The sequence below is a fragment of the Gymnoscopelus braueri genome (assembly GCF_963280865.1).
Source record: "Gymnoscopelus braueri genome assembly, chromosome: 15".
NCBI classification, from domain to species: Eukaryota; Metazoa; Chordata; class Actinopteri; order Myctophiformes; family Myctophidae; genus Gymnoscopelus; species Gymnoscopelus braueri.
This window is the reverse complement of record NC_137620.1, coordinates 28,235,999-28,253,736: the sequence shown is the minus strand read 5'-3', so window position 1 is coordinate 28,253,736 and position 17,738 is coordinate 28,235,999. Positions and strand designations below refer to the sequence as shown.

General features: G+C 41.8%; 1 pseudogene across 1 annotated transcript in view; it reads right to left on the bottom strand.

Moving 5' to 3' along the window:
• Positions 1–15,113, bottom strand: part of LOC308101464 (lactosylceramide 1,3-N-acetyl-beta-D-glucosaminyltransferase A-like) — a 38,169-nt pseudogene extending 23,056 nt beyond the window's left edge. The window contains exon 1 of the transcript in view: positions 14,082–15,113. The product of the transcript in view is annotated as a lactosylceramide 1,3-N-acetyl-beta-D-glucosaminyltransferase A-like (transcript). The remainder of the gene's footprint in view (positions 1–14,081) is intronic.
• Between the last annotated feature and the right edge of the window lie 2,625 nt (positions 15,114–17,738).

Here is a 17,738-nt window from a genome sequence, read left to right as displayed (position 1 = left end):
TGTGCCATCCATGTTATGTACACAGGTTGTCATGCTTCATTTGGGGGATGTTTTTTTTTCTTTTGTGTAGTTAAGAAGTTAACAAGCCTCTGCTGCTGTCGCTGACATCTTTCCCCCGGAGCAAATGACGGCGCGCACACACACACACACACACAAATGCATTCATACAGCACACAACACAGCTCCCCCAAAACATTTAAGTAAAACAAATACTGAAGAATGACTAAGGCAATACTGAATATGAAACTACGTGTGTAAGGCCCATTGGAGGACCTCCAGCAAGCACATGAACATGCACAGTGGATGAGCGGTAACTAACTCAGACAGTGGATTTGCATACAAAGCACAAAATCAAACACACACACACACACACACACACTTGCGTGCACACACACGCTTATATAACCATACTTGAGAGGACATGCGTTTTTGCCTGAAAATAGCAGATCTAAAAGCCCACAACGCGTCGCAGTGAAAACAGCTGACCTACGAGCTCACAATGCATCATGCTGCAATGCGCTGTGAGCTTGTACATCTGGGTTTTTTTTTCCAGTGCCTGACACCAGCACCAGTAACCCAACCCCTAACCCCTGTAACCTTTAATCCTAACCTGAATGTTTTCTTAACCCATTAAGACTGGGAACGCACCTTGTCATTTTGCGATGTCTTTGGCTATTCAAAAATAGCAGACATACAAGCTCATAGAGCGGCACTCGCTCTATGAGCTTGTAGATCTGCTATTTATTTGAAAATTTGTTAAAAAAGCAATATATTTGGCCGTGGACCCCCATCTCAAAATATTTTGGTCCAGGAACCCCCCAGAAGCAAATATTTGAGTTTTTACAAATGTTCGCTTTAAATATATATTCAAAGATTTGCACACATTTTCAAGATTTTTTAAAAATAGCTCATAGCGCGGCACTCGGTGCCGCGCTATGAGCTTGTAGATCTGCTATTTTTGAATAGCCAAAGACATTTTTAATGACACAGTTGTGTTCCCGCAGGATTAAATGGGTTAATTGTAAGCCTAAAGGGCCTTTCACACTGAGCACTATAACTATAACAACTATATCGTTCACCATTGTATTTGCCATTTATACTGCCATGCACGTGAGTTAGTTTTTTTCTCATTTTTTCCTTCTTTTTTTTTTATACCATAAAACAACCATTTATCTTGTGAGGGCCAGGAAAATTGTCCTCAAAATGTCTATTTCTCAAAGTCTACTAATCATCTGGGGACATTTGGCCCTCACAAGTATGGTAATACAAGTTTGCGTGCGTACACACACACACATGCATGCGCACACACACACGTCAAAGCCCATTCACCCACACACACACTATATTTATGTTTGTCTGCTTGGCCTATTTCATACTCGCTGGAAAAAATAAGAAAAGCGCTTTAATGCACGTGTGCACATAATTATGATGCAAATGTAAAAGCTGGTTGAAAGGTATAGAGCCCAATCGGTTGACAAGAACAAGCGCAAATATGGAGATTCTCTGCCACGCCGCCTCTCTCCAGGAGAGCCAAGGGCAGATGGAGATGGTTCAGTGGGGCATATCGGCCCCGACATGACCCGGGCCAAGAACTTTGGTCGGCTACTTTAACCCCTTAAGACCTAGAACGCATCTGTGTCATTTTTTTTTTTTATTTGAGCTAAAAAAGCATTATTTTACACGTTTGGCTATTTTTGAAAAAATCGTGAAAATGTGTGCAAATCTTTGAATACATTGTTTTTAAAGCGAACATTTCTAACTCAAATCTTTGCTTCTGGGGGGGTCCCTTGGAACTAAATATTTTGAGATGGGGGGGTCCACTCCGCGGCCAAACACATATTATTTTGGGGGTCCTTGACATGGAAAAGTTTGAGCACCACTGATTTAGAAACATAGGTTTTTTGTAAAACTTTTGGGATTTAGAAGACATTTGTAGAAGCGGCAAAGAAAATATATTTATTTGGCCGCGGATCCGCATCGCTAAATATTGTTTGTACCAGGGACCCCCCCAGAAGCAAAGATTTGAGTTAAAAATGTTAAAAGATTTGTCCCAAATTTTTCACAGATTTTTCAAAAATAGCAGATCTACAAGCTCGTAGCGCGGCACTCGGTGCCGCGCTATGAGCTTGTAGATCTGCTATTTTTGAATAGCCAAGTATAAAATAATGGTTAGAGTGGTTAAAATAAAAAAAATTACACAGATGCTTTCCCGGTTTTAATGGGTTAATGAGAGTCGTGTTTTTTTGTGTGTGTGTTTTTCTTGTAAATATGCAAATATGCAAGAAATCAGTGAAGTGGAGAAGGCTTGACTTGGGGGAATCTATTGAGTACCTCTTCTGCCCAAGTCATCAGCATGGTTACACACCAATTTTCCGGGCCCTGTATGTAAATCTAAGTCTCTTGAGGGGTCCATTTCCCATGTCTGTAAAATCTTTGAAAGCAATGAAGTCAACTATATACTTGTATGATGAGAAAGGAGGCTTATTACTGTAGCTTATACAGATTGCAGTCTGTCACGTTCAAGTCTTTTAAATCTATTTTAGGATCCAAAGACAATGTGGCGTTTCAAAAGGCAAAGTAATTAAGATATGACACAGAGACGCACTATTAAGACATAAAAAGTATATACAACCATATTTTTTTTAAATCCTTATCAATAACCAGTGGTGTAAAGTAACTAAGTACATTTACTCAAGTACTGTACTTGGGTTTCTAATTGTTTGGGTATTTTTACTTTACTGGAGTATTTCCAATTTGCAATACTTTTTCTTCTACTCCACTACATTTCAGAGGCAAATATTGTTTTTTTTACTCCTCTACAATTATTTGAAAACTTTAGTTACTACTTACTTGCAAATATAAATTATTATATTATAAAACACACATTAACCACTTCAGACCTATTTTATGCATATATGTTTTGAAAATAGCAGATGCACAAGTTCACGACGTGTTGTGAGCTTGTAGATCAGCTATTTTCAAACATTTTAGTACTTTTACTTTTGGTACTTTAAGTATTGTGATGCCAATACTTTTGCACTTTTACTCAAGTAACATTTTGAATACAGGCCTTTTACTTACTACTTACTACTTTTACGTAACAGGGTATTTTTTATATTGTGGTATTGCTACTTTTACTTAAGTAAAATATCTGAGTACTTCTTCCACCACTGTCAATAACCATGACTGCAACATTCAGCTAAATGATGGGGATTCTCCTCTTAGTCATAATTGTGCAGCCCTAGAAGGGGGTGAAGGACTATGACAAGAGACGCTGATTGCTAATTGCTTAAGGTTCGGAATACTGTAGTCAGAGAGAAAGTAATACCGGTGGTGGAAAAAGTACTCTCATTTGTTACTTAACTCTTTCACTGCCAAGAGTATTTTCATAAAGTACTCCCCCAGTGCCAGCAATTTGCGTTTTTTTTTGTTTTTTTTTTGTTGTAATTTTTCATTCAAATAAATTATCTGATTGGGTTTTTAAACCCATAATACAGTTCTACCAGTAGAGAGCAACAAATCGACACATTGATGACCTCGCTGGCTCACTCGCCCCCTCCCAAACAGACTTACGTCACATCCGGTCATAACCGGATGTTGACATTTTCGACAATCGTTGATCGGGCTAAATTACGATGTGATACACGACTACGATGACTGATCGTCACCCAGACCAAAGAGAGTAGACGTGGACCTCTCCGTTCGTTTTTTATACCGTGTGAAAAACCGTGACTTTCCCTATTCTGGCCGAAAATGACCGCGGGAAAAAAATGAGAACCGGAAACGGAATCTGCGTCATGAAACCGGAACCCAATGAGTCTGAAGGAGTCAGGAAGCGAAAGTGATCATGAAAAATAAACAGAATAGCGCGACCACAGTCAAAAGTAAAAACTCGGGATTTCTCGTGCTGGCAGGGAGGGTACTCGGGAAAAACTCGGGATATCTCGGGGCGTGGCACTGAGATTAAGTAAAAGTATCAATACTGCAATGTAGAAATACTTTAGAGAGCCCACTTGCAATATCCTCGTGGCCCACCAGTGGGTCCCAGCCCCACCGGTTGGGAACCAGCTAGTGCACTACGTCCCATTGGCCGGAGGGACAGGGGAGTCTCCTGGTGGAGATTAACCCATTAAGACCTGAGGCCGATTCAAAAAATGCCTTCTAACAGTTTTTTTATATTGCTAGATCAGTGGTGCTCAAAACTTTTCCATGTCAAAGTTATTTTGTATTTGGCCGTGGACCCCCCATCTCAAAATATTTTGTTCCAGGGACCCCCAGAAGCAAATATTTGAGTTAAAAAATGTTTTGCTTTTAAACAATATATATATAAGATTTGCTCAAATTTTTATGATAAAAAATAAATAGCAGATTTACAACCTCATAGTGTGGCACGAAGCTTGTCTATCTGTAAAATATGGTTAAAATCTAAATTGACACAGATGCTTTCCTGGTTTTAATGGGTTATGGAGAAAGCTATGTATGAGAGAGAGAGAGAGAGAGAGAGAGAGAGAGAGGGAGGAAGACAGTAGAGACATGGCCATAGCCAGCAATGAGATCACCCAGGACCTGACCTCTGTAATGATTTCATATTCGAAGAAAAAAAACTAACTCGAAGCTACATAACTGTATAAATAATCAGGGGTAGAAAAGGTCTCTTGAGTGTCTGTCTGCTAGGCGTGTGTGTGTGTGTGTGTGTGTGTGTGTGTGTGTGTGTGTGTGTGTGTTTGTGTGTGTGTGTTGCCAGAGTTTGCGAGAGAAATGAGCAACCGGGTCAATGAAAACAAGCCCAAAAGAAGCGACTAGGCTACGGCGATGTGAAAATAGCCGATCGACAAGCTCACAACGCTTGTGAGCTTGAAGATCGGCTATTTTCAAAAACAAATCTGATAAAGATCTTGGGGGGGGGGGGGGAATTCAAAGTGCCACTGGTTTATAAACAACATTAGGAAACAAGCCCAAATAAGTAACTACACTTACTTAAGCCCAAAACAACGCAACCCGCAACTACCAATATTTACCCAAAAACTAGCCCAAAGTCGCTTATAATAAGCAGACATGGCAACACTGGTGTGTGTGTGTGCGAGCATGTTATGAGAGAGCGTGCTGGCATGACCCCTCCCACCCAGTACTCCACTGATTGATGTGAAACTGACAGCTATCAAACATGGAGCAGGCAGTCTACTGCGTGGGTTAAAGTGTTCATCCTTCAACTCTCACCACAGAAGCACCATCGAGCCAGCTTTAAGCCACAATCCAGGACTTATTTTACATAGTATTTGAACCAATCCGTATGGTACACACTACACACAGAAAAAGGGTTCCAAAGGGTTTCTAATTAACCTTTTTTATTCAGTGAATCGTTCATGTTCCCCATATAGTTCCAGAGCAGTGGTTCTTAGCCTGTTTGGGGGGTCCCCAGATGACATTGAAGTGACAATTTATGGACTTTTAAGACCTTTTAACACTTCAAAAAAAGTAATCAATAAACTATAAACACTGGTCAAACTTTGGCCAAATTATCAAATGATATAAGAAAGAGGCAAACATTTTGAAAATAGCTGATCTATAAGCTCAAAACACCTCGCAACGCAAGGACAATATTTGTCTGTGGAACCGAGCCAAACTAAATTGAATGCCTCAACTCCTACATTCCAAGTGCTCATCAGGGTGGGGGGTCCCCAGTTCAAATATGATTATGTTGGGGGGGTCACGGCCTGAAAAGGTTGAGAACCATTTTTCTAAAGTAGCCTACCTTTTTTTGTCTGGTTCCTCAATGAACTACTTTACAAACTACATGGAATTCAAGCACGCCGGCAACTTGTCTCATAGAAATACTGTTTTGTTTTGTGGCAGTCACGCACATCACACTAAACATGTATGTGCCCCGGGATGTTGCACACTGCAGGATGCCACAATATGGTGCAAATATTTTTTGATTAATAACAAGTGTTCTAGAAGAAAAGGTAGTGTTGATTCTGCAAGGAATTCTGCACGACAGCAACAGAAATACAATTTGTTTTTCACAAAGTGGCAGAAAATGTGCTATGCCAATTTGACCCAAAACAGAAGGAGTACTTATTAGGCTATCGTTTTTTTCCTATTAGCTAGCAGCCACTGTAAACACAGGTGCAAATGATTGTTTTCATGTCCCTTCACAATGCCTGAACGGTGATAGACAAATGTGTTAATAGTTTTTTTGTATTATGAGCTTTACTGAACATCTAAATGCATGATCTGTATTTGCACACCGGTTTGTCACAGCTCATTCTACTTTACATGTAAATTAATTTTAAAATAGGCAGGCGTTGTCTCAATTCTAAAAGCTGTAGCTTTGTATGATTATTCGCCGTACCGATGGGGGCATATTTAATTCAAATATCAAGCCTTATAACAAATAACGATAATAATAACTGTTACTTGGCATTCATCAATATGTATTCTGTCTGAAGTAACATGCACATTTGGAGCATTACGGGAGGCATACGGTTTCCCACAAGCCCAAGAACCAAGCCTGCCATGGCTACAACCACAGTGTCTTTGTGATGCTCACCTACGCGAGTGGTTCTCAACCTGCTGACCCTTCCGAGGGGTCAGCCGATGCTTTTGTGAATATGCAAAAAAGAAAAGGGAAAAAAAGCAGCTGCTGTGGAGCTGTCAGGATGCTGGCTGGCTATTGCAGCTGTTCGGAACCATGGACAGAGTCACTACATCTAACATAGGGAGCTCTCTATTCAGGACCATGGACAGAGTCACTACATCAAACATAGGGAGCTCTCTATTCAGGACCATGGACAGAGTCACTACATCTAACATAGGGCGCTCTCTATTCAGGACCATGGACAGAGTCACTACAATGTAGTGACTCTGTCCATGGTTCTGAACTGACAGCTCCCTATGTAGATGTAGTGACTACATCTAACATAGAGCTGTGTGTTCAGAACCATGGACAGAGTCACTACATCTAACATAGAGCTGTATGTTCAGAACCATGGACAGATAGTCCATGAGCCAGACAAGATTTCATTATCGAAAGAGTGGGCAAAACCAAACCTATATTAAATTGTTCATAGGGTCAATACGAGTAAATAAATATATGATAACCTCTCCACAGGAGCAGCTTTTTCATGGTTATCACACATTTTGTTATTTTCCCCATACGTACATGACAGGTGAAAAAATGACAACATTTTAAAAAGAGTTATCATAATGAAACTTCCTGAGTTGATTACTTACATGAAGACAATGTTTTATCGTATTACAAGTTTTCTGAAATTGTATATTTAAATATGCAAATTAGGCATTTAGTCCATGAGCCAGAGCCCCAAAATTGAGCCAGATATTGAATATTCCCTCGTTAAAAACCTTTGACTCCAACATCTTAACAAAATGAAATAAGTATGTTGACTCTGGCTTTGTCCAATGTTGATTCTGGAAAGTTATGCACATTTGGGCATATTTTCCTAATGCCTAATTTGTATATTTAAATATACAATTTCAGAAAACTTGTAATACGATAAATCATTGTCTTCATGTAAGTAATCAACTCAGGAAGTTTCATTATGATAACTCTTTTTTAAATTTTGTCATTTTTTCACCTGTCATGTACGTATGGGGAAAATAACAAAATGTGTGATAACCATGAAAAAGCTGCTCCTGTGGAAAGGTTATCATATATTTATTTACTCGTATTGACCCTATGAACAATTTAATATATGTTTGGTTTTGCCCACTCTTTCGATAATCATTGCTCAATTTTGGGGCTCTGGCTCATGGACTAAGAGTCACTACATCTAACGTAGGGCGCTCTCTTTTCGGAACATGGACAGAGTCACTACATCTCTGTTAACTCCACTACATCTTAGAGGCAAATATTGTATTTTTTTACTCCACTATTATTAGTTATTATTTAGTTACTAGCTACTTTGTAGATCTTTATTATCGTTACAAAACATGCATTAACCAATTCATCCCTATATACTTTGGCTATTTTAAAATAGCCAATCTACAAGTAAAAACCATGCAAGGCACCAAGCTGCTCATCGGGAGCAATTAGGGGTTCAGGGTCTTGCTCAAGGACACTTCGACACAAACTGTTCTGGGGGAGCCCGGGATCGAACTGGAAACCTCGCGGCTTCCATCCGGCCGCTCTACTCGCCACTCTACCCCTGCTACCCCTACAAGCTCACAACACGTTGCTTGTGAGCTTTGTAGATCTGCTATTTTCAAAAAGATTTGTATACATTTTGAACACTTGTGAAATGGGACTTTACACATAATGAGTACTTTTACTTTTGGTACTTTAAATACATTTTGATGCCAATACTTTTACTCAAGTACATTTTGCATAAAGGACTTTTTTCCTTGTAACAGAGTATTTCTACATTGCAGTATTGATACTTTTACTTAAGAAACGCGAGTAGTTTTTCCACCACTGTAATTAACACAAAGCCGCCTCAATGAATCCAACAGTGACCCATTTATTCACACACACACAGCATAACCAAATAGGAGTACTCTCCTATGACGAGACCAGCCTTTATGTTCATAAGCGATGACTACCACTTAACCCTTTAAGACCGGGAACGCATCTGTGTAACCACTTAAACCATTATTTTATACTTTGGCTATTCAAAATTAGCAGATCTACAAGCTCCATCTATGAGCTTGTCGATTTTTGAAAAAGCTTGTAGATTTTTGAATTTGTGCAAATCTTTGAATACATATATTTTTTAAGCGAACATTTGTAACTCAAATCTCTGCTTCTGGGAGGTCCTGGAACAATATATTTTGAGATGGGGGTCGGCAGCCAAATACATATAATTTTGGGGGTCCTTGACATGAAAAAGTTTGAGAACCACTGATATAGCAACATAGGTTTTTCAGAAAACTTTTTAGGATTTAGAAGACATTTTTTTTAGATTCGGAACCCTCAGGCCTTAACGGGTTAAGGTCTTCCTGTCTGTGCATTGGCCCACCCCTGCTGGGCCGCGTGGCTGGGCAAATTAGCTCCATTTAAAGGATATAATCCCAACAAGCTGCTGATGAAGACTTTCCCCTGTTCTGTGCTGTCAGCGGAAATCAAGATCTGGGTCCTGAATTTAATGTGTCCTAATGAGAGTGAATTATGGATCATCAGTACCCCCAGCCCTTTAAGGCACATGCCGCAGCGTGAGCCAAATGAAAATGTAGCTTTATTGCTAAAGGGATTCTCGCTAAATGACTCAAACAAGCATTGTCGGGAGGCCCTTAAGAGGTACCTTCAGTTCTTTTTTTTTATCGAGGTGAGGGACAAACCACACACACACACACCTACACATACACACACACACACACACACACACACACACACACACACACACACACCGGCTACAGTTCATTGGTACACAGTGTGCCTTCTCTTCCAAAGTACAGTGTAATGGTAATATAGGCTCGCCACAATGGCTTTAAGTGTGTGTGTGTGTGTGTGTGTGTGTGTGTGTGTGTGTGTGTGTGTGTGTGTGTGTGTGTGTGTGTGTGTGTGTGTGTGTGTGTGTGTGTGTGTGTGTGTGTGTGTGTGTGTGTGTGTGTGTGTGTGTGTGTGAGAGCAGTGGTTGAATGCCTGCTTAAAGCAAAAGTAACAATATCTTGCTTGAAAGTGAATCCAGTCAAAGTCACCCATAAGAAAAGCTCTTAGTTCTTTTCATAATACAAAAAAAAAGTGTTTCTCGTCACACTTCACACTGTTAAATGTGATTTAAAAAATGTGAAGTGAAGACTGGATCATTGTCCCAGTACCATTCTTTCAGGTTGCACATACAGTACTGTACGCGATTAGAAATGTTTGGAACTGAACGTTCACTATACTTGCATCCTTAGAAGTAAGTTAACGCTGAAGAGTGCACAAATGTAATCAGCAAATGAGAGGATTTAGCTGCGTATAGGCTACTTTGTTACTTCTTTTTTACACCAGTGGTTCTCAAAGTCAGGTCCGAGAACCTGTCCGAGAACCTCCTCAAGGTCCTTGAGGAGGTTCCAAAATCGGTTTGACCACCTTAAACCTATATACATCGACCATGTGAAAATAGCAGATCTACAAGCTCACAAAGCGTCGCAATGCAACATGTGAGCTTGTAAATCTGCTATATTCAAAACATCAACAACAACAAAAATGAGAACATCTTGAATGTTCTTAACATTTTAACCACACAAATCTTGTATGGGGGGTCCCTGGCACAAAATATTTTCGGATGGAATCTGCGGCCAAATACTGTACATATTCATTTGGGGATACTTCATATGACAAGTTTCAGAACCACTGCTCTATACTATTGGTTCTCAAAGTGGGGTCCGGGGACTGCCAGGGGTCCTTGGGGGGTACCAAGGGGTCCCCAGCAAAATGTGTTAATATAGCGTCACAATCATTTTAACCACTTTAACCATATCTTATACTACTCAAAATTAGCAGATCTACAAGCTCATAGCGTACGCTATGAGCTTGTAGATCACACAGCCAAATACATATCATTTTGGGGGTCCTTGACATGAAAATAAGTTTCAGAACCACTGCTCTATACTGCACTGCATGTCTAGCCTGGTTCCAGCCGAATCTGCCTTTGCAAAATCGCATCGCACTTTAGCCCTCGGCAGATTAGGTCTGGCCCCCCTCCATAGAGATTCCACTTCTCTCCCTCCGCAGTGGTGTGGAGCCAACCAGGGCCCAGTATCCAAATGTGGACGGGCTTATCACCTTATTTGGAGCAATGACGTACAAGGAAGCACTGCTCTGATTAGTTCGTGAACAAGGAAGCACTGCTCTGATTGGTTTAGGTCTAACCAATAGAGTCCGTTTGGATCTTTTTGTAACCGCCCCTTGGAAAAAAATCTATCGTTGATAGGGACCAGACTAATATCCACGTTGTGTGATATTGTCTGGCCACGCGAGGCTACTGTGTGTGTGTGTGTGCGTGTGTGTGCGTGTGTGTGTGTGTGTGTGTGTGTGTACGCGCGCGCTCTGCCAACCCCCACTCTCCCAGCACGGCGGCATGAAAAATGTGACCCCCTTATTATCCCATGCAAATAAAGCGAGAGTGTTTATTGCATGAGGCAATAATATTTGCTGAATATCTACAAAAAAAACTAAACAATAGTCCCCTGTGCCTTATCCCTCTAAAACACATTTATTTATAAAGCCATGATAATACCATTGTGCAGAGACAGGAAAGCAAAAGAAACCAATTATTTATCCCATTGCGAGGAGGAAAATGACCTCAAACGGTCAAGCGAGTGAACAGATGGGGTCAATCGCTCTCTTGGAGATTCCATGGCGGCACTAAACGGGGGCTTGGATGCCGAGAGGAGGGAGAGACGGGGCGGGGGGAGGGAAAAAAAGGTAAGGAGGGGGGGTGCGGGTAGAGGTGTTTCTACAAGTCAGCACTCCCCCCCCCCCCCCCCCCCCAGCCTCAGCCCAGGACTCCTGGGCCGTTGCAACACACACCAGCCACAAGCTGCACTAATGAGCCCAACTCCCTATATATCCCAGATGAGACCACCTCCCCCCCCAACCCCCACCCACCCCCCACCACCCAAAAGGAAGAAGAAGAAAAAACACCCATGCCAGCACTCTTCACATTATTTTATTTTTTTCTTCTCATTTTTTTTTCTCTGCAGTGAAACAATTGCTTCACAACCGGTGTTCTCATCTTGGTCTATACTGACTAAACAAGGGGATGTTTTAAGCCATTAAGACCGGGAACGCGTCTGTGTGTCATTTTGAGATTGATTTGGCTATTTTTTTTTAAATCATGAAAATTTGTGCAAATCTTTGAAAATATATATTTTTTTAATAAGCAAACATTTGTATCAAATGGCTCAACAAATGTCTTAATTTTTCTGAAAAACTATCGTTGCTATATCAATGGTGCTCCAACTTTTCCATGTCAAGGACTCCCAAAAATGTAAAAAAAAAATTGCTTTAAAACATATGTATATAAGATATGCACACATTTTCCACGATAAAAATAAACAAATAGCAAGATCTACAAGCTCATAATGTGGCACTCTGTGCCGCGCTATGAGCTTGTATATCTGTTATATTTTTTTTAATAGCCAGAGAAATCTTAAAAATGACACGGATGCTTTCCTCGGTCTAAATGGGTTAATGAGGTTGTAGGGATTGGTCAATTGTTGTACCGCGGTTGTCAGTTTTCAGACAGTACAGTAATGTGACCGGTGGTCTAAACACCTAGCCTGGGATCCAGCCTGCTTCGCTACGTTCGGCAGACTTTTTTTTCTCTCTTCGCTTCTCAGTCTGGAGAGCACCCTATTGACTCGTTTTGCAGAACTACACTGGAACTACATATGTTACGTTGGGCAACGTCGTTGCTGATTAGATGTTGTTCAAACGAATGACGAATCACAACGATCACACTGTTTTTTTTGTCCCGCCCCGCACCACAGACCAATCAGAAGCCACGGCTCGATTCCTACCTTATGCCATGTCCCGCCTCCCTTGGAGATAGGAGGCTTTCCAGACTGAGAAGCGAAGAGAGAAAATAAAGTCCGCCGAACGTAGCGAAGCAGGCTGGATACCAGGCTACTAAACACCCCCCCCCCCCCCCATCCTCCAGTCTTCACTGCCCACCATCATTACATCCCAAATTAGCAGTGGTGGAAAAAGTACTCAAATTCTTTACTTAAGTAAAAGTACCAATACTGCAATATGAAAATACTCTGTTACAAGTAAACGTCCAGAATTAAAAATGTACTTGAGTAAAAGTACAAAAAGTACCAAAAGTACCAAAAGTACTAAATCTTTGAAAATAGCAGATCTACAAGCTCACAACGCGTCGCGATGTGAGCTTGTAGATCTGCTATTTTCAAATAGCCATATGTATAAAATAGGGATAAAGTGGTTAATGTATGTTTCATTATATCATAATTTATATCTGAAAAGTAACTAGTAACTAAAGTTTCCAAATAATTGTAGTGGAGTAAAAGTACAATATTTCCTTCTGAGATGTGGAGTAGAAGTAAAATTATTGGAAATTGGAAATACTCAAGTAAAGTACAAATACCTCAAAATTGTACTTAAGTACATTACTTAAGTAAATGTACTTAGTTACTTTCCACCACTGCAAATTAGTGACAGCAGGTTGGAGAGAGAAATGATTATCAGGGTTGTGAAATGACAGCCGAACCGCACTTTTTTATTATACGACCAATCAGGGATAACTTCAACAATATGTCCCCTCCCTAATGATTAATCTGTCGGTGAAAATTCCCGAAAAATATCTCTAACCGCAAAAAAAAAGGAGGGAAAAAAAAAAAGATTTCTCTCAATCAATACTAATTGTTTGGAGTAATGAGGTGTCAGGCAGGACCACTCCGTCTCTCTCTCTTGCCGGTGTTGAGAGAGAGAGAAGCATATATTCCTGCCATGCCCGTTGGCATGTTCATCCTCTCTAAATGTCAACCCGGGTCCACAGCGTTTGCTGGAGCTTTCGGTGATCGACTCATTAGATATAATGGACACATTCCTCACAAAGCGGGGCGATGGCAAGATGCCCCGACCCCCCATCCACATGAAACTGTGATCAATCTCTTCAAGTGCCAGTCATGACTGTCCATCCGTCGCTCTCTCTCTCTCTCTCTCTCTCTCTCTCTCTCTCTCTCTCTCTCTCTCTCTCTCTCTCTCCTTTCTTTCCTTGCTTTCCTTTGTCAGTGGTGGAAGAAGTACTCACATTTTGTAACTAAGTAAACGTACCAATACCGCGATGTAGAAATACTCTGTTACAAGTGAAAGTCTGGTATTCAAAATTTACTTGAGTAAAAGTACAAAAGTATTCACATTAAAACATACTTAAGTACTGAAAGTAAAAGTACTCGTTGTGCAGAATGTGAGCTTGTTGATTGGCTATTTTCAAATAGCCTAAGTATAGGGCTGAGGTGAATAGTATAACTAAAGTTGTCAAATAATTGTCGTGGAGTAAAAAGTACGATATCTGCCTCTGAGATGTAGTGGGGTACTAAAAAGCAATAGTAGTTAAAGCATTGACAATTGGAAACACTACAGTTAAGTAAGAATTCCTCAAAAGTGTACTTACTGTACATGTCCTGGCCGTGATGACCGTGCGAGTTCATCATCTGCCTGTAAATGCACGGGTGGTAGGGCGCCTTGAACCCCCCTGTAAAGAAGTCGTGATGCTGTGGCGTGACGCCCACGATGTTGGCACAGATACCCATGACCACGTCATCCATGTGGATAGAACCATCGAGTGTCAGCGTGGCTTGGTAGATCTTCTCCACTACGTCCCTGGAAACCACGTACCCATTCCCTGACGTGTAGTCGGGGAAGGTCGACCACGGGTACATTTCGCAGGGCAAGTAGTACTTGCTGTTCCCGTCTCGGGAGGGCCTCACCCCGCGCCACACATGGCCGTCTCGGTAGGGCCTCACCCCGCGCCACACATGGCCGAGCCACAGGTCGGTGACGTTCCTCTGGGCCACGTCCTGCAGGTGGTCGACCAAGTTAGGAGTGTGAACGAAAGTGTCGTCGTCGGCCGTCATGACGAAGCTCGCATGGGCGCACCGTTGGCGTGCCCAGCGGAAACTGCATGATCACCTTCAGGGTCAGGTTGCGGAAGGAGTCTGTGAAATCCTGCTGGATCAGGTCACCGTGGAGGCGGTCCTCATGCTCCAGATCCTCCTGCACGCTGCCGGCGCTTGGCGCTCCCAAGGCGAACGGAACCTTGACCGTGACCCCCTTGGAGCGCCGAATGTACGCTTCGTTGCCCCAAGTGGACCTGATGGTCTGCCGCCGGTCCGCGTTTTCTGGTGCACTTTTGATGAAGAGGAGAAGATGGACGTCTTCTCCAGAACACTTGTCTTGGGTGGTCCAGCAGGTACGTGAAGTTAGTGAACCGCTTAGCCTCCTGGCGTGTGACGGTGAAGGCCTTTTTGAGGAAGGAGAAGGGGTCCGGATCATCAGCCACATCCAAAACAGGGACTTCCAAAACAGGGACTTCTCGATTAACAGCCAAAGCCAACCAAATCAAACCCAACAGCATCGCCGTGGCGATCAGCAGCGCACTGCTGCTGATTGCACGGTGCTTGATTTTTCTTGAAATCCTGAACATAATCTCACCTCTGGTCCTCTCAGTGGAGATGCTATGTGTCTGACTGTCTGTGCGTTAGGCAGCTAAATGGACCGTTCTCTCACCTTTTATAGAGCGTCGCAGTTCCCGCCCACTTCCTGTTTTTTTTGGTGCCGGAAGAAAAAACTCAATGCATTTTTCCATTGACATTTCCAAAAATATTTATATCTATTAATTTAAGCCTCGAATCAAGCCATCATGACATGACATGAATCATGACCATAAAACGTTTGATTCTGTGATATATTTTTTTTGAAAACGGCAAAACAAAGGGTATTTATTAAATATAGTATATCATATAATTAAATATAAAATTTTTAAAAATCACAGAAAAAAACGTTTTATGGTCATGATTCATGTCATCTCATGATGGCTTGATTCGAGGCTTAAATTAATAGATATAAATATTTTTGGAAATGTCAATGGAAAAATGCATTGAGTTTTTTCTTCCGGCACCAAAAAAAAAAAAGTGGGCGGGAACTGCGACGCTCTATAGGCCAAGCGTGTGATGTCACTCATCTTTGATGTCAGTAGACAACATATGACTCCAAATTTGGGGTGTGTGTGTGTGTGTGTGTGTGTGTGTGTGTGTGTGTGTGTGTGTGTGTGTGTGTGTGTGTGTGTGTGTGTGTGTGTGTGTGTGTGTGTGTGTGTGGCCCACAAACATAGAAAACAGCTAGACGATGTGCCACAGGTTTTCATTCTTTTCGTTTCATTATTTTTCTTTCATTATTCTGACTAATAATATTCCACCGCCAGGCTCAGGAATCAAACCCGCCACACGCTCTCAGGCCCCCTGGAACCCCCTCAAGGCCTCTGGGGGTCCCTGGACCCCACTTTGAGAACCACTGATGTAGGCAATTAAAGACTCAGCTTTGTAAGGCAGACAGAGCTTGATCATTGACCAATGACCATCTTGCATTATCTTTGATATTGTTAGTCTCAGCATAATTGCTATGAGTTAAAGTATGTTTTTGTCAAATTGACATTTCTGCCTAACTCTACTCTCCTAACACTGCTGCTTCATTGTGCCTTAGTGCCACTGGTGTAAAGTAACTAAATACATTTACTCAAGTACTGTACTTAAGTACAATTCTGAGGTACTTTTACTTAACTGGAGTATTTCCAATTTGCAGTACTTTAGTTACTAGTTACTTTGCAGACATACATTATTACATAAAAAACATACATTAACCACTTAAGCCCTATTTTATACCTATGCTATTTGAAAAAAGACGATCTGTGAGCTTGTAGATCTGCTATTTTCAAACATTTTAGTACTTTTACTTTTGGTACTTTAAGTACATTTTGATACCAATACTTTTGGACTTTTACTTGTAACGGAGTACTTCTACAGTAAGTACAGTACTTGAGTAAATGTACTTAGTTACTTTACACCACTACCCCTTTTATTTCCTCTCCCGCCTCCCCCCCTGCCACTTGAGTCTTCCCTAAATGTGAGCCTTATTGGCAGTAAAGCAGTGTAAGTACAAGTACAAGCATTTGTTTTGCTCCACTATGGCCATAGAAGTTGCTCTTATGACTGTCTGATCGATCTTCATAATGGCATGCAGTGCCTATTCGATTGTGTTAAAGTTGTTCTCCTATTTATTTTTTTGCCACGTCAGAGCAATTGACCGCAGAAGGTGGAAAGCAATAACTCCAAAGAAAGGAAACATTTCACCCTATGTAGTAAGGCTAATGTTTGGTAGTGTCCTTGTTTGTTTGGTCTAGTTTGTAAGGCTAATGTTTGGTCTTAAATGGCTTTTAGAAAGCCATTTAAGCTATAACTATAGGCTAAGTTTGTAGTTTGTAGTAGTGTGAGGTGGTGCAACTGGCTCCTGGGCTCTTAAAGGGACACTTCACCCAAAAAAAACTTTGTTTCAATGGGTTAGTCACCCCATGGAGACTTGAATTCATGGATATTTTTTTTTAGTTTTTTGTCTCATTCCTGACAATAATGTGATGACCGGCAGCGGTTTCGGTAGGAGACACAACGACTCGTTGTGTCTCCTACCGGAACCGCTGTCGACTAATCCATTGAAACAAAGTTTTTTTGAGGTGAAGTGTCCCTTTAATGGCTATAGGGCAGACATCCCAGCATGCTGTTGGGGGTGGTGGCGAATGCTTAAGCACTTTCGTCCACATTTGTAACCTCGCGTCACCAGGCTTGCAGTCTATGTGGGAAAACCGAGCGAGCAGACCTCCATGCATCTCCGACCATGTAGGCTCCTCCACTTTCAACACTCATAGTGACACTCCAGCGGTGAAGACAACTTTGAGGCGAGGCCATCAAGCAAGGCAGACTTCACAGCAACGCTGACGGCCTTGTCACGACAACCCTGTCATAATTGTCAGCGAGCTAGAGGGAACGGAGCACCCACCGCCGGCGCCGTTAATAGCTATTCCTGGCCGATGCCAGCGGAACCGCGGACGAGAGCATGCAGCGACAAATCCTGCCGCACCTGAACCCATCAATCTGCAGAGTCTCTGAGATCTTACAGTACGTTCTACTGGCCAAAGTGCGGGCTGAATGTGGAGTTGTACGTTCACAGATGTGACCTGTGCACAACACCCCCCAGGAAAGGCCCTACCCAGAGCCATGGA